The following is a 26,976-nucleotide window of genomic DNA, read 5'->3' on the forward strand; positions in this document are numbered from 1 at the left end:
TTTATTTATTTTATTATTTATTTTCCTTTTTTTTTGGCTGCATTGGGTCTTAGTTGCCACACGCGGGATCTTTCATTATGGTGCATGGTCTCGTTGCAGCACGTGGGTTTTCTCTCTCTAGTTGTGGCGCGTGGGCTCTAGGGTGCATGGGCTCTGTAGTTGTGGTGCGTGGGGTCCAGTGCCTGTAGGCTCTGTAGTTTGAGGCCCATGGGCTCTCTTATTGAGGCACGTGAGCTCAATAGTTGTGGAGTGCGGGCTTAGCTGCCCCGCAGCATGTGGGATCTTAGTTCCCCGACCAGGGATCGAATCCGCATCCCCTGCGTTGGAAGGTGGATTCTTTACCACTGGACCACCAGGGAAGTCCCCGGCCGTGTATTTTTGGATCCCAGGGGGAAATGTGGTCCTTCTTGCTGGAGGCTGACTCAGAGGCGATTACCAGGACGCGAAGGAAGTTTGAGCTCAGAGCCCCCCGCTTTTATAACTCCTTCCAAGGACCTTGGGGTGGGACACCTAGCAGTGCATCCATGAGGTGATATGTTTGGTAAAGTTACGAAAGTCAGATTTTTAGCCATGATTGCTAAGATGTCTGTCTCTCTCTCTTCTGGTTTCCTTGCCTGTACATTTCTGCTGTGTTGAGTGGCGTTGGAGAGTGTGAGAGGATTTGCTGGGACCCAGTTAAGGGGAAGCTAAGTTCAGGATGTGTTTCGTCTGGGTTCAGTGAGTTGTATTTATGAGGCTTCCATTCACTTTTGGTGGGTGTGTAGTTAAATTACTGCCGGCCGTCTGCAGTGGGAGGGGCTTCTTTGCAGTTCACTCTGCTGACCTACCTGCCCCTTGAGATACGTGGCTGGAGGGCGTTTCAGATTGTGAATGCATCTTACTGCAATCCCACAGGAAATGTTTGGGTAATGGAGGAGAAACAAAGTTTGGAATGGAACCTGTGTTAGTTGCCTAGAGCTGCTGTAACAAATTACCACCAACGGGGTGGCTTAAAACAACAGAAATATATTTTTTCACAGTTCTGGAGTCCAGAAGGCTGGCACCCTTTTCAAAGGCTCTAGGGAAGAATCCTTTACCTTCTTTGCCTTTTTCAGCTCCTGTTTTTCCTTGGCTTGTGGTAGCATCACTCCAATCCCTGCTTCTGTCTTCACATGGCCTTTTTTCTATGTCTGGGTCTCCTCTTCTGTTTCTTATAAGGACACTGTCTTTGGATTTAGTGCTCACCCCAATAATCCAGGATAATTTCAAGATCCTTAATTTAATCACATCTGCAAAAGCCCTTTCTTCAAATAAGGTCAAATTCACAGGTTCAGGGGGTTAGGACATGGACATATCTTTTTGGGAGCCACCAGGTAACTTGCTACAGAATCATAAGCTAGTCTAGGAAAATTTTTTCATTCATTAGAAATATAAAGCTGTTAGAATCTGGTTCTTATCAAGGCCAAGTCAAAATAGAAATTCTTCCCTGCCAGGATATACTCAATTGTAAATGCACCATACATTTTTCTTTTTTTGTATGAAATATGATTTAATGAGATTTCCTGTGTTTGTAGAGTACATATTTGCAGCAATGCTACAAATAGCATTGTTTGTGATTTTTAACTTATCACTGAATCCTATAAACAGTATTTAAAATTCTTGTTCAATACTGATGTCCATGAGTTAATACAAAACTCATAATAAACTACTACAATGAGGATATCAGCAAACTGGTTAATGGATATTGTCAATTCAAAGAATATTTAAGATAAGTCACTGTGCAAGAAAACTTGACCCACCCGGAAATACTGTAGCTCGTATATGAAAGGACTTTGATAGCGGTTTTCCCAAACATGACAACAATCCTAAAGATTTATGACATTACCAACATCAAGTTGTGAAGCTGAAAAAAATTCCTCTGAACCATCAATAACAAAAGCCAAATTTTGATAAGCCATGCTAGAGGAAAGACTGAGTTATTTTTCTATACTCTATAGAAAATAATACCACAAAACCTTTGATATAAGAGGAATCAATAGAAGAGTACACAGCAAAATACTTTTTTCCTAAAAAAATTGTGTGTCAGGCAGTTAATAAGCATATGTTATTTTTCTGAGTTTTGTGATTGTGGCATTTATCAGCATAAACATTTAAAATTTTTCTTATGAGTTATTTTCTTATTCTAAATAAACATACACTTAAAAAAAGTGAAAGTATAATTGATTTACAATGTTGTGTTCGTTTCAGGTGTACAGCAAAGTGGTTCAGTTTCATAGGTATATATACACACACACATATATATATATATTCTGTTTTCAGATTCTTTTCCATTATAGGTTATTACAAGATATTGAATATAGTTCCCTGTGCTATACAGTAGGTCCTTGTTGTTTATCCCAAACTCCTAATTTATTCCCCACCAACCTCCCCGCTTTCCCCTTTGGTAACCATAATAACCACTTTTGTATCTAACTTTGTATCCATAAATTTGCCTTCTTTTTCTTTTTTTTTTTTTTATTAATTAATTAATTAATTAATTTATGGCTGTGTTGGGTCTTCGTTTCTGTGCGAGGGCTTTCTCTAGTTGCGGCAAGTGGGGGCCACTCTTCATTGCGGTGCGCAGGCCTCTCATTATCGCTGTCTCTCTTGTTGTGGAGCACAGGCTCCAGACGCGCAGGCTCAGTAATTGTGGCTCACGGGCCTAGTTGCTCCGCGGCATGTGGGATCTTCCCAGACCAGGGCTCGAACCCGTGTCCCCTGCATTGGCAGGCAGATTCTCAACCACTGCGCCACCAGGGAAGCCCTGCCTTCTTTTTCTTAAAGAGTGCCCCCTCCTCAGGTTATACCAACCTTGGGCCCATGTCACGAAATCTGGACCACCCCTGGGTTTGACCCCATCACGTTGAGTGTCCTGCTCTACCATCCAGACTCTTTCGTTCTTGCATCTTCCATCGTGCCTTCTCCCCCCGCCCACATCCATGTTCAGGCTGTCCCTAACCCAAGGACATTTGCATCTTTGCAGTTGCTCCTTTATTGGCAGTTGTGTCTCTTTGCTGCCAAAGAAAGAGAGTTGATGCTCCAGCTCTTGCATCCTACCCTGCCACCATCCTATTAAAACAGCCCTTTTCAGGGACACCAACATCTCCTTACTAATTGCAGCATTCTGGAGAAGCTTGGTCAGGTTCCGTGGCTTGACCAGCGTGCATTGGCTCCCTCCAGGCCTCACGAGTGGTCCTGGAGCGCTCTTTGATCTCTTACACTGCACTGCATCACAGGTGGTCTCCGTTCAGCATCCTTTTCCCCACATGTCAGGCCCTAGCACAGGGCCTACACAGGAGGGGCGGGAAGGGGAGTAAAACATTCCGGGCTAACTGTGTTCTAGTCCCTGTGCTGGGCATGTTCATACATTTCATTTATTTTCATTTACCTTTACTTAATCCTTACAGCAACCTGAGATATAGCTGGTAATAATTCCCCTTTTATAACCAACTGGAAAGTATAAGATCCAACCAATTGGGAAATAGAAGTTTAAGTGACTTGCTCAAGATTCCATTATTAATTGGTAAGAGCTCCGCTTAGACCCAAGGCTTATCTGTTTCTCCTTCAAGTCCATATTTTCTACTAAGCTTTTCTGTCTCTGGATTACCTGGGGAACAGGGACACAATTATTTCTCAGATAGAATTGAACTGAGAGCGCCTTCCTCTTGAAGCTCTGTCTTCCATTAACTGATGCTCCACTCTCCTGATTCTTCTCTCTCTCGTTTCCTACTGCCTTTTCCCTAGCTTCTTATCCTCGAATTCTGTCCTTACGCCTCTTCTCTCCTTTCTCTCCCTTGCGTACGTCATCTGGTCAGACAGTTTCAGCAGTCACTTCTCAGAGAATGTTGTCTCGTTGGAGGAGTGCGAGTTGGTTATCTGGTTCAAGCCCCAGTCTTGTTTCTGCCAGGTGTCCTGCTAGGATTTCAGTCTCCACACAACCCACCATCCTCTTCTCTCCTCTCCAAACCATCCTCTCTTGAATTCCTGTCTTCTTAGTCGCTCATACTTTAACCCAGAGGAAAGGGTGTCACCTTCGTCTCTTTCCTATTCCTCACTCCTTTTAGTTCATCCAACAAACATTATTGTGCATTTCCTGTGTGCCAGGCACTATGCTAGGCACTGAACATTCACTGGTGAGCAACACAGATTAGTCTCAGGAGCATGTGTTATAGCTGGAGTCTGCTGACATCAACTCAACTGTGCCTCACCCTTTGCCTTACTGCCATTTTCCTAGTTCAGGCCCTAGTTGGACATGCCTGCAGTATTGCCATAGCCTCTGGTCTTCATACCATCCCCCCTCTCCCTATTCCTTGAGGATAACATAACAGATAATTATATTTTACCCTCTGTGCTGAGAAGGGCTGACCACATTTGTCTCTTTTATGGTTCATTAGGAAACCTTTAGTCTCTTGATGAGATGTGGAACTCATTCTGGCCCTGTCGGTGGCCGTTTCATCCACCTTATGTTGAATCTATGAGCTTCCATTTTAAACGGTTGCATTGGCCAATTCAGGTTGCATTTATAAAGGATCGTAAACAAATAACTTCTTTCAGCTCTCCCTCCCAGCAGAATTCTACCTATCCTTTGAGGCCCTATTGCTCCACTGTGAAGGCTTTCTGGATGACCTTTATACCAATGGATTGCCATTTTCCATTTGCAGAACTTTCTGTTGGTGCCTCTTTGGGGGGGCACTTACTGTACTGTGCCTTGTAATGTAGAATTACATCTTCCACAAGAAGGCAAACTCCTTGAGGGCAGGGGCTGCACTTTGCTCCTTTTAACCTCTCTGGCTACCTAGCATAATGCTTTTCCCATAGCAGCTGCTAAACAAATGTTGGTTGAGTTAAATGTGTTTTCTGTCGGTCTCCCTTTCTTTCCGTTTTTCAGCCCTTGCCTCTACACTCTGCTTCTTTCTTCTTGCCTTTGTTCTTGTGTCATTTTCACATTCACAGAATGCTAGCTCTAAGAGAACTTTCAGATTCCAAGTCCAAAGTTTCCTATTTACTAGGCTGATCATCAGAAATAGCTGGCAGTTTTGAAAAATAATTTCCCTTTAAAAATTATATTGGGGGACATTATGTCAATAGTGAAGGATATGAATCTTAAGTGTACAGTTGGGTGGATTTTATACCCTTGTAACTACCATCCGTAACAAAATATAGAACACTTCTATAGAAACATAGAACTTCCAAAACGCAGAACATTTCCTCACACCTGCTTCAAGTTGAAACCAACCCCCCTAAAAGTAATTGCTATTCTGATTTAGTTCATAACAGATTAGTTTTGCCTATTTTAAAAGTTCATATACATAGTCTTTTGTGTCTGACTTCTTTCTTTCAACATTCTGTCTTTGAGATTCATCCAGGCTGCTGTGTGTATCTGTAGCTTATTCTTTTTCATTGTTGTATAATATTCCATGGCATAAATCTAGCACTGTGTATTTATTCATGCTACTATGGATGGGCATTTGGTTTGTTCCCAGTTTGTGACTATAACAAATAAAACTGCTTTGAACATTCATGTACATATTTTTTGGTGGACATATGCTAGAGAAGAACTCAGAGTTCTCCAGAGAAACAGAACCAATAGGGTGTGCGCGTGTATAAGTATGTTTGTGTGCATATAGAGAGATTTATTATAAGAAAGTGTCTCATGTGATTATAGAGGTTAGCAAGTCCCAGGATCTGTATTCGCTAGACCCACACTAGAACTGATGGCAAACTCCAGTCTGAGTCCAAAGGCCTGAGAACCAGGAAAGCTGATGGTGTAAATTCCAGTGCTAGCAGGCCAGCTAGAATGCTAGCAGGCTCAAGACCCAGAAAGAGCTGATGTTTCACTTTGAGTCCACAGGAATGAAAGAACTGATGCCCCAGTTCAGAGCAGTCAGGCAGGAGGAACTCCTTCTTACTCAGCCGTTTTGTTTTATTCAGGTCTTCAACTGATTAGTTGGGGCCCACCCACACTGGGGAGAGCAATCTGCATTACCCAGTTTACTGATTCTAATGTTAATCTTATCCAAAAACACCCTCACAGACCCACCCAGAATGATATTTGACCAAATGTCTGAGCACCCCATAGCCCCAACAAGTCGACAATCCAAATTAGCCATCACGTATGCATTCATTTCTGAGGGGTATGCATTTTTACGTGGTATACATGACATGGGATCAAACCACATTTAGCTTTAGTAATTACTACCAGTTTTCCAGTGTGATTGTATCAATTCACACTCCCACTAGCAATGTGTTTAGAGTTCTACTTGCTCTACATCCTTAACAGCACTTGGTATGGTCAGTCTTTTTCATTTTAGCCTTCATGGTGGATGTGCTGAGGGGGATGTGCTGGAGCCAGCCTATGTGGCTTGTGAGACTCAGCTGTATACATCTTTTTCCAATTCTGCCATCAGTGATGTCACATTGGTAGCTTGAAACCAGCCATAGTGGGAGTATTTACACCAAAGAAATGCTTTTATTCCTGGAATGTGGGTTGTTAAGTGTTTACCGGTATACTACTGGTAGTGGTATCTCGTTGTGGTTTTAATTTACTTACCCCTGATGAGTTACGGGTAAACACCTTTTCATATGTGTACTAGTCATTCATTTATCTTCCTTCATGAAATGTCTGTTTATATCTTTTTTTCACCTAAAAAAAATCGGTTGTTGATTTTTTTCTTTTTCTTGTTGATTTGTAGGAGTTCTTTATATGTTCTGGTCTGAGTTCTTTGTAGAATATCTATATATTGCAAATATCTTCTCCCAGTCTGTTGCTTGACTTTTCATTCTTTTTTAATGGATAGACGTTTACAATTTAATTGAAGTACAATGTATCAATCTTTTCTCTCATGGATAGTGCTTTCTATATGCTCCTTAAGAAATCTTTACCCCAATTGCTTGAGTATTTTTTTTAAAAAACTGATTTTTGAGTTTACTGAATCAGAGTTTTGAGTGTGGGATCCAGGGTTCTGTGTACTTTAAAGTGCCCGGAAGTGCAGATGGCTTTGAAACACATTAAAAGTTTCTCAACCTTATTTGTAATGAGTGAAATGCAAGTTATAACCACAATGAAATGTTAATTTTCTCATCTATCAGATTAAATTAATGTGGATCAAAAAGTTGTAAAACAACACACTGTGTTGGCCTAAGATGTGAGGCACTCTCATACATTGTTGATGTCTTTGTAAATAAGCTCAGCCTTTATGAAGAGTGTTTTGGCAATATCCATCGAAACAAAAATACATCCACATGCCCTTTGATCTGCCTGGCATTTCTACTTCTAGGAATATGTCCTACTGGTACTTGGAAATGTGTACAGAGGAGTATGTTACATGGATATTTACCGCAGTATTATTTGTAATAGGAAGAGATGGGGAATTACCTCAGTGTCCACCAATAGCCATACAACAGAATACGAAGAAATCGGTAAAAAGGAGACCGTTCTATATGTACAAATATGGAGTGACTTACAAATTATATGGGTAAGTGTAGAAAGGACATTGTAGAACAATGTGTTTAATTTCTTACCAAATGTGTAAAAATGGATAGTTTATGCACGTATATGTATATGTGAATGTCTATATGTGTGTGTATCTATACTTATATATGCTAACGTATTCAAATATATTTATTGAAGGAAACAAGGAATTCAGCTACAGTGGCAGCTACTGGGGGTGTTGAATCCACTATATACTTTTTCTGTACTGTTGGCCTTTACAGGCCATGGGCTTTTACTACCCTTCTTTTTCTGGAGCTCCCCAGGTGATTTGGGTGACCATCCCATATCTTACGTCAGGAGACTGAGCCCACAGAGTTTGGGTCCAAGCAGGGTCTGCCCAGGGCTCCTTCCCTTCTGAGAGTCAGTCTTGTCCCATCTTTTCCCTCTTCCCACCTTGGCTTGGCTTCTGGCTCCAGAACCAGTTTGTCTCGCACACTTTTGCCTCTGCCAGGACCCTACAGCAAGCCAGGAACCAGACTCCCCCCTCTGAGGGTCTGGGTGGGAGGGAGAAGCAGCGCCACGCGCTGGCCACCAGCCCTTCCCGCCTGCCCTCCCTAGCGTGATCTATGGCTTGTCAGAGGTGTGGGGCTAACCACTTGCTGAATAGAAAGCTTCTTTGTTCTCGGGAGTGAAAATAACCCGAAGATAAATGTTGGGGCTGGAAGAGCCCAGGGAATGTTGGGCTTCATCTGCCCTGAGTCTCCTCCCTGGAGCTAAAGGTCTGAGGTCGGGGGAGACAGGAGCAGTTCCGGAGAGAATATAGTGGCCATGAGTGCTCAGGGCTCTGTGAGCTGTGGCCCCTGGAGGGTGGCCATGGGCTCTTCTGAAATGCGGCGCAGCTCCTGACACCTGCCTGAAACCTGCTTCCCTGGTCAGTAACCTTCTGTCACCCCCCGGAAACTTCCTATCCCCCCGTCACTTATCGGTGGTGACACGACCAACCTCCCCGCAAGCTCCTCTTACCCCTCCTCACCTGGAGGCTGCCCTCTGCACCCTGACACAAATACCCTTTTATCTTCTCTCTACTGTTTGTCCTCCCGTCCCCCTTGCTTCCTACTTGCCCCACGGAGCCTGCATTTCATTTCTCTTAGCTGTTGTTGAGAAAGGGCGGGGCCCAGCTCTGCACCTGGGCTGCAAACCCCATAACGTTCAGGGGATGCCTCTTCCATGGCCCATACCCTCCTCCTTCCCTAATGCAGCCCAGGCAGGACTCCGTTGGAGGATGCTGGAGCTGCCAGGAAAGGGGAAAGAGGAGGAGGGAGGATTGTATCAGGCTGTTACTCTCAAAATAAAGCCCCAGGCAAGGTATGAGGCTGCTTGGTTTTCACCCTCATTCCTAAGTTTCTAGTTTTCATCCAGGAACTTTGGGAGGTGGCCTAAGACTTTCCAAGTACCTCCGAGAGACAGAAACCCATGGGGACAAAGGTGAGGATAGCACCAGAGTCCTCCAGGAAGGCACAGGGCTGTTGCGCCCCTACCCAAACCCCAGCCCTGGCTCAGACAAGAGGAACTTGGGGGCCTCAGAAGTTGGAGCCACAAGACGGACTTTAGAGAAATCCTCATAGGCCACAGCCCAGTGCCTCCCTCTTGATAAGCATGGTTTGTCTCAATGTGGCCTGTGGGAAGGAGTAGGAGGGGTCACAAGGAGAGAGAGGAGGAAAATAGAGGGAACTAATAGAATACCATCCGTCCGACCTTTCTGTTTTCTGGGTGAGAAAAGAGAGGCACAGAGAATCCCAAGACTGTGTCTCCAACATGGAGATGAAGCAGCCCCTCTCCTGGCGCCTGTGCTTCGGTTCGTTCTTGCTGGTACCTCCCTGGGGCTTAATGGAGTGGCAGGTTTGAGGAACAGGTTTTGGGAGTGACTGGATCTTAAGGACGAGGACCCCAGGGTGACCAGAGTCACCCTCCCAGGGCCCCTCTTCCTTCCCCACCACGGGGCTGGCACCTCAGCTCAGTGTCCTGTGGGGCAGCTGCACCATGGACTCTAAGGACAGAAAGTGCCTGTTAGAAAGTTCTCTGTCTACAATCCCCGCCCCAAGTCTTCACCAGCTTTGCCTCTCTTTGGCTCTGCTAGTCTGGACTGGGTAAGGTTTAGGATGAATCATGGTTTGGGGTTTATGTAAAAGAATAAGAGAGAAAAAGGGATGAGAATGACCAATTGTTGCATTGTGGGTTCCAGGCTCCAGCGTGGGCACGTAACCCGTGCATTCTTATCCTTAACCCATGCATCCTTATTTAAGGCTCACCGCAGCTCTTTGGAGTAGGAATGAATGCTCCCATTTCACTGAGTCTGCATGAGGTTCAGGGACTTGCCCGAGGTCACACAGCTGAGTAGTGCTGGGTGGGAGACTGTGATCCCAGCTGTGGCTCGCTGTGGACGCATGAGCGTCGCCCTCGGAACCAGGATGCCCCATTGTGTGCTGGCCGCCACCTGGCTCTCTGCACAGAGAGCTTCAGGCCGGCCTCAGGTAACCTCGGGACCAGGTGTCAGGTGGGTACCCGGCCCTGCACAGAGAGCCTTAACAAGCCAGGCACAGCACTGCTAGAAGCACCAGCCAGATTCCCCAGAGGCTTGAACTGCCCCAACCCGGACCTCTGGGGCCTCCTCCCACCTGACCCGGGCAGGGATTTCTCAGGGCTCCTTGCTGATTCTCGATGCCCCTGGGCTGGCAAAGGGCTGGCTTTGTGCTCAGTTGCTCAATAATCCGTGAAGAAATCAATGCATTCCCACCTCCTCCCCTGGATTCAACCAGGACCCACCAGCACGGTTTATAATCACATCCGTGTGATGTGCCCATGCTGGGCAGAGGCGTGGGGGCAGGCTGGGAGCTTCAAGTTAAACTTTTCTAGACTAATAAACTGTTCCTCACATTACAACTCGACTGTCCTCGCTTTCCCCTGCCGGCTCCCCAGGACCATCCCCCACTCCTCCTACTTTCCTCTCTCTTTCACTGAGGCTGACATCACACTCACATTTTCCAAAAATTCCCCAGATTACCCACAGTCTTCTTAGCTCCTGCTGTCATCTGGAATTCCAGATGCCGTCTCCTGTCATTCCCTCCCACCCTCACCCCTGAGCATCAGGAATCCCCTGCTCTGGTTCCTGGCTGGTCTGGGTCCCCCAGCTCAGCTTGGCCTGGCAGTGATGCAGCAAAGTGGGGTCCGATCAGGAGCTCTTTCCATCACCAGGTGCAGGGGGGTAAAGGGACTGCTGGAAGGAAGTTCAGCTGTGGCTGTGTGTGTGTGTGTGTGTGTGTGTGTGTGTGTATGTGCACGTGCATGCGCACAAGCAGGCTGGCTCTGAAAGACCCGTTATGTGGGGAAGGGGCTGGGTCTTTCTTTCTTTCTTTGTTTTTTAATAAATTTATTTATTAATTTATTTATTTTTGGCTGCGTTGGGTCTTTGTTGCTGCGTGCGGGCTTTCTCTTGTGGCGAGCGGGGGCTACTCTTTGTTGCGGTGCGTGGGCTTCTCTTGTTGCGGAGCACGGGCTCTAGGCGCGTGGGCTTCAGTAGTTGTGGCACGTGGGCTCAGTAGTTGTGGCTTGTGGGCTCTAGAGCGCAGGCTCAGTAGCTGTGGCGCACGGGCTTAGTTGCTCTGCAGCATGTGGGATCTTCCCGGACCAGGCCTCGAACCCGTGTCCCCTGCATCAGCAGGTGGATTCTTAACCACTGTGCCATCAGAGGAGTCTGGGGCTGAGTCTTTCTGAAGCCCTGATAAATGGGATTGGAAGGCACATTGTTCAGTGGAAAAAGCCTAGGGATTGGAGTCAGAAGACCTGGGTTCAAGTTCTGGTTCTGCCACTCGTGGGTGCTGTGCCCTTGCACAGGTCACTATGTAGCTCCTCCCCTCATTGTTCTCCTCTGTAAAATGGGGCTCTGTGTATTTTCCCCAAAATGCCGTAACAGTATATCCAGTCCCACGCCCTCTTCCAGAACCTTATTACTTCCCATTAAGAGGTGGAGTCTGTGTCCCCTCCCCTTGAACCTGGGCAGGTCTCTGTGACTCCCTCAACAAATAAAATGTGTCAGAAGTGACATCATATGACTTCCTAGGCTAGGCCATAAAAGGCATATGGCTTCCACTGGCTGCCTCTCAGTCTCTCTCTCTCTCTCTCTCCCCTCCCCCCGCCTGGGATCTCGGCCACTGTGCTGTGAGGAAGCCCAGGCCACATGGAGGGGGCAAGTCTAGGTTCTGGCCGAGTGTCCCAGCCAAGGTCTCAGACAACAGCCAGAATCAGTGGTGACTGAGAGCCTTCCGATGATTCTGACCCCGAGTCTTCAAGCTGCTCCAGCTGGTGCCAAATGGAGCAGAGGAGAAGGGCTTCCTCACCAAGCCCAGCACAAATTGCAGATTTGTGAGCAAAATACATGTTATTAAGTCACTGAGTTTCGGAGTGGTTTGCTGTACAGCACTAGGTGTCTGCAACAGGATCGTGGTAGTAATTTTTGGCTTACAAAAGTTGTGAGGGTTAAATCAAGAGATCCTGCGGCAGAGCCTTAGGGAGCCCCATGTAAATATAACACATTGTCATCACCATTGCTGTCAAAGCACTTCAGTGTGTTTGTACAAGACATCAATGTGCGTGTCTGTAACGTGGCCAGGGCTGGGTTAGATGCTCTCCACATATCACTTCATTTAAATTCGTACATCTTTTCCATGTGCCATAACCTCCTGCTCTTTTTCATCCAGCTCAGGCAGGACTGGATTGGTTGTTGTAAGGATTAAATTAAGTTGGTATTCTTATTTTCACCAATTTGCAAATGGGAAAACAGAGACACAGCTAGTTTAAATTCAGGTGGAATTGGAATTTGAATCCACGTCTGGCTTCCTGCTAAGTTTTTACTCCTCCTTCTCCAGGAGCTTGAGCTGGGTTAGTCGCCTAGAGAAAATGGCGACCCTAGGGTATCTCAGTAAATCCTGGCCTGGGAAAATCCTTCTGCTTGCTTTATTTATTTTTATTTTCATTTCAACAAACATGTATCGAACACCTATATTGAGACAGTGTGTTAGGTAGGCCCTGGAAACACACTGTTATGGCCTCTTCCTTAAGGAGCTCGTAGTCTCTGGGGGGAGACAGATACTTCTTAGTTCTGTAACCTTGGGCAAGGTACTCACCATCTCTAAGCCTCAGTTTTGTCATCTGTGAAATGGGGATAATTACAAAACCCATCTCATAGGGTTATTTTGAGAATTATATAATATGTAATTCTGCTTAAAGCATCATGTACATAGAAAGTGCTCAATAAATATTAGTTTTTAAAAGTATAGAAAGAAAAGTTTATAATATAGTGAGCTATATGCCAAAATAGAATGGAACATTAAGTGTTAGGCGAGGAGAGAGGAGTAAGTAATTAGTTCATCCTGGGGTGGAGGTGGGGGGTGGTGGCAGAGAGGAGGTGACTTTTGTCCTGGGAGTTCAAAGGCAAGTAGAAGGAGCAGCTGGTCTATGGAAGGACTGTGTTTAGTGTGTCTGGGAGCCAGAGCAGCCCCAGGTGGCTGAAGCACAGGGGCCTGGAGGTGACAGATTTGAGGCAGGTTGGGAAGGGGCTTTGTGTAGCAGGCTGTGGTGTGGTGCCGGCCAGGCTGTCCCACAGACTCAGGCAAGAGTCTCCCCACCCAAGCTTAGCGATGAGGCTTTAAGGTGCGAATGCACAGGCGGAGGACCCGAGGCTCCAAGGCACAAAAGCTTGGTATGAGAGTTGTTCTAGTTTTGAAGGAGGAAAGAAATCGGGAGAACACATGAAAGCCCGGGGGACCTCACCCTGGGGCCGAGGGCTCAGAAGGGGAGGCTGGTATATCAAAGAGATCTTTTCACCCCTCTCAAAAATCTGCTAAGGGTGGACCCACCAAATCTTAGCTAAGCTAGATCAACAGAATCTGCCTTTGCCAGTAAACCACCAAGCCCCTGGCCCAGAAATGTCCCAGAAATGTCACTGCAGATCAAGGAATGGCTGCTTGGGGAAATCTGCCCCAGGAGGCCCAAGCCCTGAGGATCAGTAAGGGGCTGCCCAGCTGGTGCATCTGGCCCCGGGGAGAAGTCTTCATAGGAACCTCGGGCAGGCTCTGGGCTCTGTGTGTGCAGAGAACAGCTGCTTTGGTTTAAATATTAATAATGCAAAATGAAATGTGTGGGGTGCCCAGCGCACCAGACCCCAGCCAGTGTGCGTTGCATCTAATGTCCTCCGCACTCGGGTTTGGAAAAATGTGGTCAGCGAATTTAATATACTTTTTGGCAAAGGGAAGACGACAGTTAACTTCTCTCCGGAGCCTCACTAAAGTGGGTTTTCTCCTTGGAAAGCAGAGTGGTTTCTCCCAGTATGCCAGCAGGCCTGCTGCCCGACTTCTGTCACAGCCCCTCTGCTCTGCCCACCTTGACACTTGCAGGGGGCTCTGGGGGGCCACAGAGCCTCCCACTGTGGGGATAGAGAGGTAGTCACACTTGTTCAAGATCCAGTGAGGCCTGGGTGGGGCCGAAGCCCCAATTCCTGCTGGCTTCTCCCTCCAGAATGCTCTCTCCTCATTTCATTCTCCTTCTTGAATCACCCCCTGCCCCCGCTGTTCATCAGAGGAGCTCAACGTGAGAATGTCAGTGCCACGGGGCTCTCACGGGGCCCCTGAGGTTGACAGCTGATCCAAGGTCTCCAAGGGCCAGATGTCAGCCCCTAAGCGCTTCGTTTCCCTCAATCCCACTGCATTTTAAAATCCTGGGGATTTCTGACACAGCCGCTGTGAAGAGGGGCACCCCCCTCCACTGCTGCCCTGCACCGGCTATTGCCAGAGCCTCTCTGGGCCTGTTCCCCCTTCCCTGACATCTCAGGCCCTGGCTTCTCTCTCACCAAATGCCACAGCTCATCTGTCTGCCTCTTGTTTTTAAACCTATGTTCTTTTTTTAAAAAAAATTATTTTATTGAAATATAGTTGTTACAATGTTGTGTTAATTTCTGCTGTACAGCAAAGTGATTCAGTTATACATATATATACATATATATATACATTCTTTTTCATATTCTTTTCCATTATGGTTTATTACAAGATATTGAATATAGTTCCCTGTGCTATACAGTAGGACCTTGTTGTTTAGTCCTCTTTTTTTTTTTTTTTAAATTGAGGTATAATTGACATACAACATTATATTAGATTCTGGTTTACAAGGCAACGATTCGATATTTGTATTCACCGTGAAACGATCACCACGATAAGTCTGGTTACCACCCATCACCACACAAAGTTACACATTTTTTTTTTCTTGTGATGAGCGCTTTTAAGATATACCCTACTGGCACCTTTCAACTTTGCGCTATCAATTGGCTTCTTGAAAAGTGAATAAATGCAGGGTGACATCACAGTCCCAAAGCTGGGGAGCAAGAAAGTGTCAGAGGTGAATGCTTGTGAGGAGAAGTCGGAGGCTCTGGGTTTGCCCAACAAAGGCACTCTGTGCAGGCGTGGTCGCGGTCACGGCCACCACCGCAGAACTGGAACAAGGCTGGCCAGGCTTTCCCCAAAGTCTGTCTCTGGTTTTACACAACCTGATAATGTTCCCGGTTAGAGGCCTCAGCAAATCATCCAGCAGGGAGAGTCAGGCAGCCCTTGCTCGCGGCCTGGTTGTGGACCGCTCTGGGGAGCCTCTCGGGCTGCTGGGGAAAGTCACCCCAGGGCCCCTCAGCGGGGCGAGGAGTGGGCTCCAGGCGGAGGGAGAGAGCCCTGCTGGGAAGAGGGTGGGAGCTGCGATCGCCAGGCTCTGGGGCTCCAGCTGTGCCCCAGGCTCCAGCTCCCCCCATCCACCCCGCTTGGCGTCTGGCCCTCGGGGAAGCTGAGAGAAAGTCTCGCCTGTTCTGGATGCCACGGGCAGGATTGGCCACAGCCATCTCCTTCATGTGTCACCGCTGGCTGTCAGTGCTGTGTTTGGTTTGGCAGAACGGCTATTTGAATAGCAGTGAAATGTGTCACTGGAAAAAAATTAGCTCATGTTTCCTTTACCATTTCTTCATGATTTCCATTGAAAGTGTAACCACGGGTAATAAATTAACAAGATCTGTAAAAGGGACCATAGGAAAGCATGGATGCAGAATTCCTATAGACGTCTAAGCCGTGATGCTGAATAGCAAGGCTGCCTGGGGAAAGGGGGCTTGCGTCATCCATGCTTCACGTTTCTTTGTATCTGATTCCTACCCCCTCCCCCGCCAAAATGTGAGAGGAAGCCGTCCGCTTCTTTCAGGGGGTCGCTGTGGTTATCAGGGGGAAAGTCTCTGCTTGAAAAACCCACAGCCTTGGGGCACGGCTTTGCTCTTCCTGTTTCATAAAAAAAGCAAGAAAAACAAAATGAAAAAGTTACTTCTCTACCAAAGTATAATCTCCTTCCCCTAACTGTGCCTCACCTGGTCCCAACCACAGTCCAATAGCTGGTTTCTTTTTTTTAAATAAATTTATTTTACTTATTTATGTTTTGGCTGTGTTGGGTCTTCGTTGCTGCGCGCGGGCTCTCTCTAGTTGCGGCGACCGGGGGCTACTCTTGGTTGCGGTGCGCGGGCTTCTCATTGCCGTGGCTTCTCTTGTTGCGGAGCACGGGCTCTAGGTGCGCGGGCTTCAGTAGTTGTGGTGCGTGGGCTCAGTAGTTGTGGCTCGTGGGCTCTAGAGCGCAGGCTCAGTAGTCGTGGCACACGGGCTTAGTTGCTCCGCGGCATGTGGGATCTTCCTGGACCAGGGCTCGAACCCGTGTCCCCTGCATTGGCAGGTGGATTCTTAACCACTGCGCCACCAGGGAAGCCCTGATAGCTGGTTTCTTGATGTCCTGTGGAAATCAGACCCTTCTCCATGGGTACTGGAGAGCTGGATGTCGAATTGCAGCTCAGTTTCACAGACAGGAACACTGAGGTCGATGGAAAATATTTGCCTTCAGCACAAAATTCAATAATCGGTGGGTAGATGGGGGAGTTGAGAGTGGCCACTGTGCAGTTGCTGCCATGTCCGACGCACGCAGACATACACTCACACCCACATACAATAGTGCTTGTTTGTGCTGGGCCGGGGGCCGAAGGATCACTGTGGGGTCCTGAGAGTCTCCCTGGAGATAGTGGGGGAACAGAGCTGCTCCCTCGGAGGGTGGCCCTGAGGAATGTGTTTGGTTTGACACATAGGGGCCATGAAGGTGCCAGGGGAGTGCCAGCCGCGCTTCACCCAAGGGATGGGAGAGTGGGGGACAGGACTGGGTGGGGTGTGTTAGGGTCACACACAGGGCTGGGGGCTTGGGGAGCAAGCTGGGGGAGTGTGATAGTGTGACACACAGAGTCAGGGTGGAGAGGACGGAAGCAGTGAAGGGAAACAAGTGGTGACCAATGGACCTCCTTCTGCCTCTGGTCCTCTGTCCCCTGTCCTTCCTCAATTATCCCTTTCATAGGTATCTTAACACCCCTTTATGTGTCTGAAGTGACTGCCCCTTGGTGTCCTGTTAGATAGAACATGGGGTGAGAAGGGGGAGTTTTGTGCCACTTTCTAAGCCCAACTTCTCTTGTATCTTAGCCCCTGGGGTACAGAGGAGGCCATTTCTTCTCCCTTCTCCTGGAAGGCAGTGGTGTAGAAGGTGGAGGCTCAGAAAATCCTTTGTCACAATGAAATTAAAGAGGGATTTGGCATCAACCCTTCTCCCCACTTATTTGCATCAGGACCTCTGGACCCCCCCTCCCTCCTCCTGACCCCCCAGTTCCCACACCTTCCATCCTGTCCACACAGATGCCATTATCCTTTGCCAGCACCTTTTTCCTAGGGGTGTCTGGCTTTCTTTGCTCATTCCTCTCTGTGAGGCCAAGTAACCAGCTCCTTGATAAGGAGTGTTCCCCCCTCTCCTACCCCCTCTGGGCCCTGGACTCCAGAAAGCCCTTCCCTTACAGCTTAAGGCAGAGGGCTCTGCCAAGGCACCTGCTATAAGGAAGGAGAAACATCTGCTTGTTTTATTTACATTTCATCCAGATGTTTGGGTGCCATGTAGACACAGCCTGTGGGCCGTCTGCACACTGTGGCTGGAAACTGAGCTTCCCTCTGCTTGGAGCTGGGAGGCCAAGAGGGAGGGCCTTCAGGCTGAGAAGGGACAGGGCTGGGCAGCAGACACAGCCTGGGGTCGGATGGGAGGGGGGCGGGAAGGCGGGACATGGAAATGGGGGTGGATCACAGATTCCTCATAAACAACGGATCTGTTTACAAAGCCACAGGTGTAGGCAAGCACTTGCCAAATCGTGATTTTAAAAAATCGCCCTTTATAGAGTTTCACCCCACTTACCAGATGCCGAGGAAGGGCCTACTATGTGCTCGGCGCTCTCCTCCCAGGCCGCCTGCTGCGCTCCAGCCAGCTGCCCACTCACCGCCGGGTCTATGGCTGTGGAGCACGCGAGAGCAGTGGTCCCAGAGGCTCCGGCCGAGAAGGCCAATTGACAATGCCGGGCAGTAAGCGTAAATCACCATGCTCCCCCCTTTTCCTGGGCTCGGGGCTGGAAAGTATCAGAACTGTGCAAATACTTGGGATGTTTCTCTTTATTAGTGATAAAATATTGAACGTCAGCGTGCGCCGTTTCATGCACTGCTCAGACAGTTGGAGCCGTAATTGTGATGAATAGAGGTCCAGGGGCAGGGCTGCAGGCGTTTAAGAAGGCTCTGTGGATTGAAAATATTAGGATCGATTAAAGGTCAAATACTTTATACATTTATCAGTGCTGGATACATTCTTCCCGGGGTAGGGGCCGCTGCCCTTCCCCCTGCTGGAAGAGAACTCAATGTGGTTGAAATGCTCACCCCCTCCTCTTCCCCGCAGGCCCTGCCACATTTAACCTACAAAACTGACGAAATGAGCAGAGTTTCCTGTCATTCACGCCCTTTTGCTTCTCCTGCCAGGAGGTTAGTTCAGCACAGACATCTGTGTGCAGCCGTCTACCCATCTCTCAATGGAGAGAGAAAAGAGAAAGCTCCCCCCCCTCGAAAGCTATTCTAGTCTGTGGCTCTGACACCAGCCATCAGGGACAGAGCCTCCAGGAATAGCTCTGTTACCCACTCAAGGAGCCCTCAGGGCTAAAAGGAGGGTCTCACTACTTCTGTCCTTTTCAGGAGCCTCTGATTTCCTGTTATTAGATAGAGATCTCTGTAACTCTGTGCCTGCCCGGAAGCTCCAAGTGAAACTGTTTAATCAAGGCAATGGCCCTCACCTGCCTCCTTGTGATAAGGCCCACTCATTAAACAAATATGTATTAAGGCAGGAGCCATTCTGGGTCTGGGGAGAAAGCAGGGGGCGAAATAGACGAAAAGCCCTGCTCCCATGGAGTTTAGATTTTAGGTGGGAGCAAGAAAATAAATATAAAAACCTATAGTATATTAAATGGTAATAAGTGCTAAAGAGAAAAATAAAGTAGAGGAGGAAAGGGAGTAGGCAGGGCCAGCAGGAGGAGACTGACATTTTGGAAATGGTCAAGGAAGGCCTCACAGATCTGAAGGAGGTGAGTGGAATTATTGGAGGGAAGAGTGTTTTTCTGTAAACGTGTTTTAATCGTGCTAGTATATGAGTATTTTAGTACTGGCTGTCCATATCCTTTCCTCTTAGGAATTGCATATGGTATAAATAAAAACATGTACAGATAATGAATGAGGTAGAATAGGACCTGTTCAGAGAAAGAGATTTCCAAAACCCTAGACTAATAGCTTGCATCCAAATTACCTGGAGGCTCATTAAAACACAAATTGCTGGACCTCACTCCCGGAATGTCCGGTTCAGTTGGGGTCTGAGAATTTGCAATTGTAGCAAATTCAAAGGTGCTACTAATCCAGGGACCACATTTTGACATCCACTGCCCTAAACCAACAGAGCATGCTCTGATTGATCGGGTGAGGGGAAAGTTAGAGAAGTTTCTCCTCCTAGGCTATGCTAAGAAGGGACGCGAGGACTTAGACATCTCTAAAAGCAGCTTTTTCCAAAATGTACTCCACGTAACACTTCTATCATGTTTGTAGGGATCACCAAGAAAGGGTTCATTTGTCCAGTGTGTTTAGAGCACACTGGGTTAAGTTCATTTTACTGCAGGACATCTCGGGGCCTTTAATATGAAAATGTGCATTGTGACTCTCCCCAGAGGAGGATTTAATGAATATTCAATGTTTCATAAAATTTTTGACCACAAGATCTCCTTTACTTTTCCATGGAGAATCTTACAAGACCAGTGTACGGTGGGATATGCTTTGAAAACACTGGCTCTTAGAACTAAATGGTCTCCTCCAATCCACACTGGTAAATGAAATGAAAGCCTCACGCAGCCAGGAACTCACAGGACATGCCCAGCTGTCCTTTGCTGTCTTACAGAATTCTAGATGTGCCCAGGGTATAATGCCCATCTTTTTGTCCCCATGGTTCTTTGAGGAGAAAGCCTGCACCCCCGGGCTCCTGACCCTTGTGCATTTGACTTGAGCAGGACTGGAAGACATCATCCCTCCCCTGGTTAGCTGAGTCTTGCTCAGACACACTCCTGCTACCCAAAGTGTGTAGAGGAAGCATGTGTTGTACTGGCTGAGCTAACAGAATTGGTCAGATAGGACGTGGTGCTGTCCTGCATCCGAGTGCATGGCTCCCTCCTATAAGCAGGGCCTGCAGAGCTGAGAAGGGGAGGGGCCCCCAGACCCAGCTGTGTCTGGAGAACAGCAGCCTTGATATTTACGACTATGATGGTCCTTCTCTAGTGGACCTGCTTTGGAACATAAATAAACTTAATAGGCTTCAAATAATTGTGACAACTGAGTTTAAACCCCAGACTGTGGTCCAGGGCAATGGATGGCCCTCTCTCTCTCTCTCTCTCTCTCTCTCTCTCTCTCTCTCTCTCTCCCTCCGTCTCTCAGGCCCAATTCCACAGAGCCAATGCTCAATCCTGAGCAGAGCCGCACCATTGACTTGGTGGGTCTTTGGACAAGGAGATGGGGAGGGGGGTGACCTTGGGAGTGGACCAGAGGAAAGATGTCCAATCTTGCAGAATGTCCCAGGCTGAGATATATTACTGACCTTGTCCAGCCCCCAGCCTGATGGGGTAGGTTCCAGATCCTACTCCTTAGCTGCAGGGAAGGGTGAGCCCTTCCCTTGCCCCCTTCCCAGCCGTTCTTAGAAGCTGCGGCTGAGACATGCGGAATTATAAATTTGGTTCAAGGCACTGACATATTTTGAACACTTGCTATGTCTAAGATATCATACCATCTTGTAGGAAAGACACCTACCTCTAACACACAGCAAACTGGGATCAAGGGCCATAGTATAAAGTTATAAAGAAAATGAAGGCGATAACAGATGAGATGAGTTCCTGCCTATCAGGATCAGGATTTTCCAGGAGAAGGAGAGCCCTAAACAAAGGCAGAGAGATGGGGGTGTACAAGGAATGTTCTGAGAACGTTGTAGTAGCATGAGAGGGCCAGCAGGAAAAACGTGTTGGAGCTAGAACTTGGAGAGTCTTTCCTTTTATACTAAAGGATTTGGATTTTATCAAATAAGCACTAGCAAGTCACATTTTATTTTATTGTTTTAAAATAATACATGTACAGAGTAAAATCTCCAAACAATACAAACGTATATTCAGTGAAAAGTAAGTCTCCCTCCCATCCCTGATTTCTGGTCACTCAGTTCTCTTCCCAGAAGCAAATGCTATTGACAGTTTCTTGTGCATTCTTTCAGAGACATTCCATGTCTTTGCAAACATATGGGAATATATCTCCCCAATACTTTTAAAACACGAATATTAACATATTGTATACACTTACTTGTATCTTGCTCACCATACTTAACCATAGATCCTGTAGATTTTTAGGCAAAACTCATCATGCTCCATAGTTTATTTAACAAGACTCCACTGATGGACATTTGATGTTTCCAGCCTTTTGCTACTTCAAACAATGAGGCAGTTAATATCCTTGTATATAAATCATTTTGTGCATGTATCTGTAAATTCATAGACATGGAATTGCTTGTTCAAAAGCATTTACATCTTTATTATTGTTAGACTTCACATGGGGAAATGTAATTCAGGGGATGCTGGGGCCTGAGCTATTTCATGAAGATCCTTTTTGGAGGCAATAGGATGATGGGAAGGAGGGGAAGAGACATGTTTGGAGGGTGTTACGATTACACCAGGCGAGATATGATGCAGGCCAGAACAGAGCACTGGCTGAGGAAGGGAGGGCAGGGCAAGGGTGGAAGAGACACTAGTGACATATTTGATATGTCCACGTGGGAGAGGAGAAATCACAGACAATCAGAGGCCCAGAGGCCCACACGGGAGGGATTAACCGAGAGATAGAAGGAGTAGCTTTGATCAGATTCTCAAAAACCAGGAATATGTCTGCATAGATAGGAAAGTGGAAAGCTAAGAAATCACCACCTCAGGCCTAGTAGAGCAGGAAGAGGGATGAGACTCAAAAAAAGTTAGAGGGTCCCAGTGTTCCCTGGGGAGGGTTGATCAGACCTAGTACAGTTCCAGACAAGGAAAGGGCTAAGAGCATCGACTTCAGAGTCTTTGAGTTTAGGTTTTCTGCTGTAAGCAACAATCGCCAGATTTCAGTGGTTTAACACAGCAGATTGTTTCCAGCTCACATCACCGTCCGCTGCAGGAACAGTGATGAGGAACGGGCTCTGCTCAAAGCAGTTATCGAGCATCCTGGATTCTTCCATATTCAGATTTTACCCTCCTCTAGGTCCTCGGCATCCTCTCATTCAGCCATTGGGTGGGAGAAGAGAGAATTGTGTATGGGCAGGTTTTATGTGCCAGACCTGGTAATGACTTATGTCACTTCCACCCACTTTCTATTGGTCAGAATTGAGTCAGATGGCTGCGTCTGCCTGCAAGGGGGCTTGGAAATGGCATCTAGGTGTGAGTCCAGGAGGAATAGGGAAATGCTTGATGAACAGCTAGCCGACCTCTGCCTCCCAAACTGTGTGTCCTGGGCAAGTCATGTAACCTCTCAGAGGCTCAGTTTTCACATCTGTAAAATGGCAACAATCACCTCATAGATAGGATTGTTGTTGTTTTGAGGACTATATGAGGTTATGTATGTTACCCACTTAGCCTGGCATATGTAGATGAATAAATAATCACCGTAGTGAATATTCATACCTATTCATAGTGTGTGCTCTTTGGTTGTGACCCCATGAGAACAATCGTGGTGGTTTTCCCTGTCTTTCTCTGCCCACTCCAGGTCTACTCAGGCAGAGGAAAACTCAAGTCTGTGTATGACTGACCTGCATCATTCTGGCCCAAAAGTAGATTTCCTTTCTTGAAATAAATCATTTGGTTTGCTGAACTTCCTGGATCAAATTCATGAGATTATTTCACATCTCACTATGCCTGGTCCGTGTAGACCCAGCCGCAGCCTCTGCCAGCCAGCTCCACTCCTAGGATATGCAGGCTGCAGAATGATTCCTGTTCATTCTTTCATGTTATTCCCACACTTCAGAAGTCTGAAGGGAAGCTGAATGTTTGCTGTTCTGGGATCATTTGAAGCTGGGCATGCAAAGAGTTCCGAGTCACTTTCAAGTCTGCCTGTAGGAAATCTTTCTTGGCAACCAGACAACTAGAATTACTTATTAAAGGCATGTCAAATGAATAAAGACACCTCTGTGAGGAAAACCGCAAAAGCAGTTACTTTTTCTAATATGAATAGGAGGCTAATATCAAATCACCTTTAATTTTTCACTCTTTCTTTGCTGTTTCAATGGTAGGTCAAATCTAATAATACAGATACAATGGAAAACCATTTCTGTTTTCATCTATCGCAGTACATAGTCCCACAGCAGATGTGTGTATCTTAAAAACCAGGGTCTGGAATTTAAACGAGTACCTGCACACTGACAAGGCTGTTTCATCCAGGAACGTTCTCCCAGATGCCAAGCCTGTGTTGCCCTCACAGGCTGTAAGGAGCCGACCCGTGAATTGGAATAAAGGCTGGTCTTGTCTATAAACCATGCATCCCACAGAGCCCAGGCCACAACACTTGCCTAAACACAAGGATGACCAGGAAGACCCAGCCATGAGGACCAGGGGAGAAAGTGGTGTGAAGGCATTTGAAAACATGGGCCTGCTTTCCAGATGTGGGTCACTGAAGGTCCAGTGTACTCTCTTTACTGTGTGGCCTAGATTTAGGGTCACTGTGGATAGATTTGTGGACAGGGGAGCTGGTGACCAACAGGAAGCACTGTATTGTGGTTGGGAGGCTCCAGAATCTTTGTGTGTGTGCATGCGCACGTGTGTGTGTGTGTGTGTATATGTGTGTAAAAAGGTTATTTTAATAAGTGAAAATGGCTAAGCTTCCAAAAGTTCTTAAATGGGTTCAAACCCCAGCGCTGCTATGTTTTGTTGTTATAACGGGCAAGTTGCTCGATTTCCCTGGGCCTCAGTTTCCTCATCTATAGAATGAGAACAATAATACCTATTTCACTTGGTTGTTGTGAGTATTAAATAAGCTAATTCTTCCAAAGCACTCAGAACAAATGTTTGACAAGAAGCGAGCTCCCAATGAGTGTTGACTATTATTGCTAGTATTATCAGCAATATTATTATCCAATAAGGGAAGGGATCCATGGGTGATTTTATGTGTGGGTGGGTCACATAAGCCGAGCAATATGGACTTTATATGGGAGGGAGTTTGCTTGGTTGAGAGAAACCAGTCTGGCCCTTTAAGGTGCACCACCTTGGACGCTCTTCTGTTGCGTAGACATGATTTGAACTTCATGGTCAAATGGTGAGGCTGTCCCCCCGCAGATGCCCTCCTGGGCAGACAAGTCCATCCACTGGATGCAGAAGTTTTCATCCAGGATCAAAAATACAGAAACCATTGAACTAACCAAGCTCACTCCAGCCTCGGAATTAACCCCCCTCAGGTGGGTCCTGTGGGACAAGGCCCCTTTGAAAGCTTTCTTGTACCATGTGTTTTGTGTGTCTAAGAGATTTGGGTGGCTTTTTCTTAAGGGCCGAGGGGTCATTTTGCAGCATTTGCCCCTTGATTTAAGTGCAGGCCACCACTGTGACCTTCTGCCCCTGTCCTTACCTTCAGGTTACCCACCCTGGTCTCTGGTAGCCTCAGGCCCAGCTTGGCTCTCCAGCTTCCTTTCCACTGATGGTGGATCTTCAGCTGGTCTTGGATCTGGCCACGTTGCTGCTCTAGGGTGACCAAGATCCTCTCCTTGACCAAACTCTACTCAGTCTCCTCTGAATTCTCTTCTCAGTCAGGCCCTAACCTTTGGGCTTCTGTGTTCATCCCTTCATTGTCCAGGTTTAGCACGAATCCCGCTATGTCAGTTTAGTCCGAATCCTCTGCTCCGGTTATCTGATCACTCCTGTCACCTGATTGGGTGCCTCATCCCCCACCGTCCCCCAGGTAGTGTCTGATCACCGTAGCCTGCCTTCAGCAAGAATCCTGCTAGGTCAGTTTAGCCAGAATCCCCCCCTTAGCCCTGATGCTTCCTCTTAGTGATTTTCTATCCACTCATCCCCACCCTGCTCCTTGGCTGTAAATTCCCACTTTTCCTTGCTGTACCCAGAATTGAGCCCAATCTCTCTCCACTAACACAGACACAAACCCATTTCAGCAGCACCCCTCCATCCAGAATAAAATCTGCTTTACCATCTTTAACTAATGTCATGAATAATTTTTCTTTGATGGAGGTTTCTGAGTTCATTCTGGGAGAGCCAAGATTTGCTGTAGATCATGGTACCCTAACAGGCACAGATCATGGGATGGGCAAGAGATCTAGCACAGTCTTTAACAAGCAGTTAGTAAAGTAAGATCAGGGGAAACAGCCAGGGAATTCAAGAGAACTCTTAGCCTTTTTTGCCCTTGTTATTTCCATGTTTGGTATTTTTAGGTGCAATCACTGTTTAATGAACTGACCAATCAATATCACTGTGGCCTAAATTATGTGCATAATTTTTTTTTTTTTTGCTTGTTTACACTCCCCCTTTGTTTCAAAAAAGGGTCTGAGGTGACTAACTTGTCTGTGTAGTACCCAAAATGAAGATAGAAATGGAAAACTTCACTCCGATACTGGAATATGGCTGTGTGTTTAAATGCTTGCCTTTGTGAATCAAGGAAAGGAGTTGGTTGACTGGATTTTTTAAAAAACTAGTTGTGGTGTTCTGGAAACACAGCCTAAGGCTTTTGACAAGGATGGAGCCTGTGTGTGCACATGTGTGTATTTCTGTGTAGAGTGTGTGGGCCCAAGCTGATGAAGCAGAAAATGAAATGGCAGAAATGCCTGCGTGCCTTCTCTGGGCCAGGTGCTTTATTTCATTTACTCCTTGTAACAAACCGAGGAAGCAGGTATTATTATTATTACACGAGAGGAAACTGAGGTGAAGAAAGGCGAGATAGTCCCCCTCAAGCTCCAATACCAAGTAAGAGAAGGAACTCTGACCCAAACCAGGCTGTGACTCTGCAGGTGGGCTCTTTCCACTTGGAGAAGTGGGGGGCCAGAAGAGAGGAAGAGAGCTGGGTAGGGATGGGAGTGGGAGGAAGAAGGAGAGAAGACACCCCTGGGACAGGTCTAAAAATCCTGGAAAACTATAGAGTGAAGTCTGAGCCATGGTGGAAACTCGGCCCCCGGTACCCCTAACTCTCAGACAACTTACAGTCTGCAAGTCTGCTCTCTCCCATCGCCTACTCCTCTCCCTTCCTCTTCTCCCTCTTCGCCTGCCTGCCGAGAGGACTGTTTGTCCGATGTGGGAATCTGCATCTCGCATGTGTGGAACCGGGCTCCCACGGTGTTGGTAGACGTCGGGACTCTGCTTAGGGGCTGCTGCCAGGGCAGGGGGCAGGTCCCCCAGTCCCTGTCCGGAGCTGGGTTACCTGTGGGAGGGTGCCCGGGCCACAGGGGTGGAGCGGGGTTGGAGAGGCTGCTCTGCCTGGGGCAGAAGGCTCCCAGCATCTCGGTGCAGCCAGCCTGCATCTATCTACCTCATTTCCTGTGCATCCTCCAACGCGGCAGTGCAGACTCTTGGCTGGGGACGGTCGGTTCTCCTTCGCCAGTCACCGGCGCTCGACAGGAGTCATCCAGATGTAGCTGTGACGATGTGGCTTTCATCTTCCTCCGAGGAGGCCCCGTGGGCGGGAAACCCCCTCTCTCCCCCTCCAGCCCGCATCCCTCTTCCCGGGATGGCACGCTGTCACCCAGGAGGGGAGGCCTGCGAGCTCGCTCCTGTCCGCCACTTCCCTGGGCTGGGAATCTCTGCAGAACCTCCGTGCCCCAACCTTCCTGAGCAAAGAGCCAAGCCAGGGTAAGCCTGTGCATATAGGGCCTCAATTTCAGATCAGATTCACAAATTTAATTTCCTATTCCTTAATTTAATTCCGCATATAAGTTTTGTTTTTATTATTTACATGGGTTCCCTTTAATGATTCCAAATTGCTGCTGCCCTCTAGCAGTATTTTGTCTTAGGTTAACTTCTTGAAAACCGATCAGCGTTG

General features: G+C 47.3%; 1 long non-coding RNA gene across 1 annotated transcript; it reads right to left on the reverse strand.

Moving 5' to 3' along the window:
* Positions 1–26,570, reverse strand: LOC309644372. Its single transcript, XR_014254393.1, has 2 exons — positions 18,335–26,570; positions 1–18,156 (listed from the first exon to the last, which is right to left on the reverse strand). It is a non-coding gene; the product is annotated as an uncharacterized lncRNA (long non-coding RNA).
* Between the last annotated feature and the right edge of the window lie 406 nt (positions 26,571–26,976).

Source organism: Balaenoptera physalus (assembly GCF_965194825.1).
Source record: "Balaenoptera physalus genome assembly, chromosome: 15".
NCBI lineage: Eukaryota > Metazoa > Chordata > Mammalia > Artiodactyla > Balaenopteridae > Balaenoptera > Balaenoptera physalus.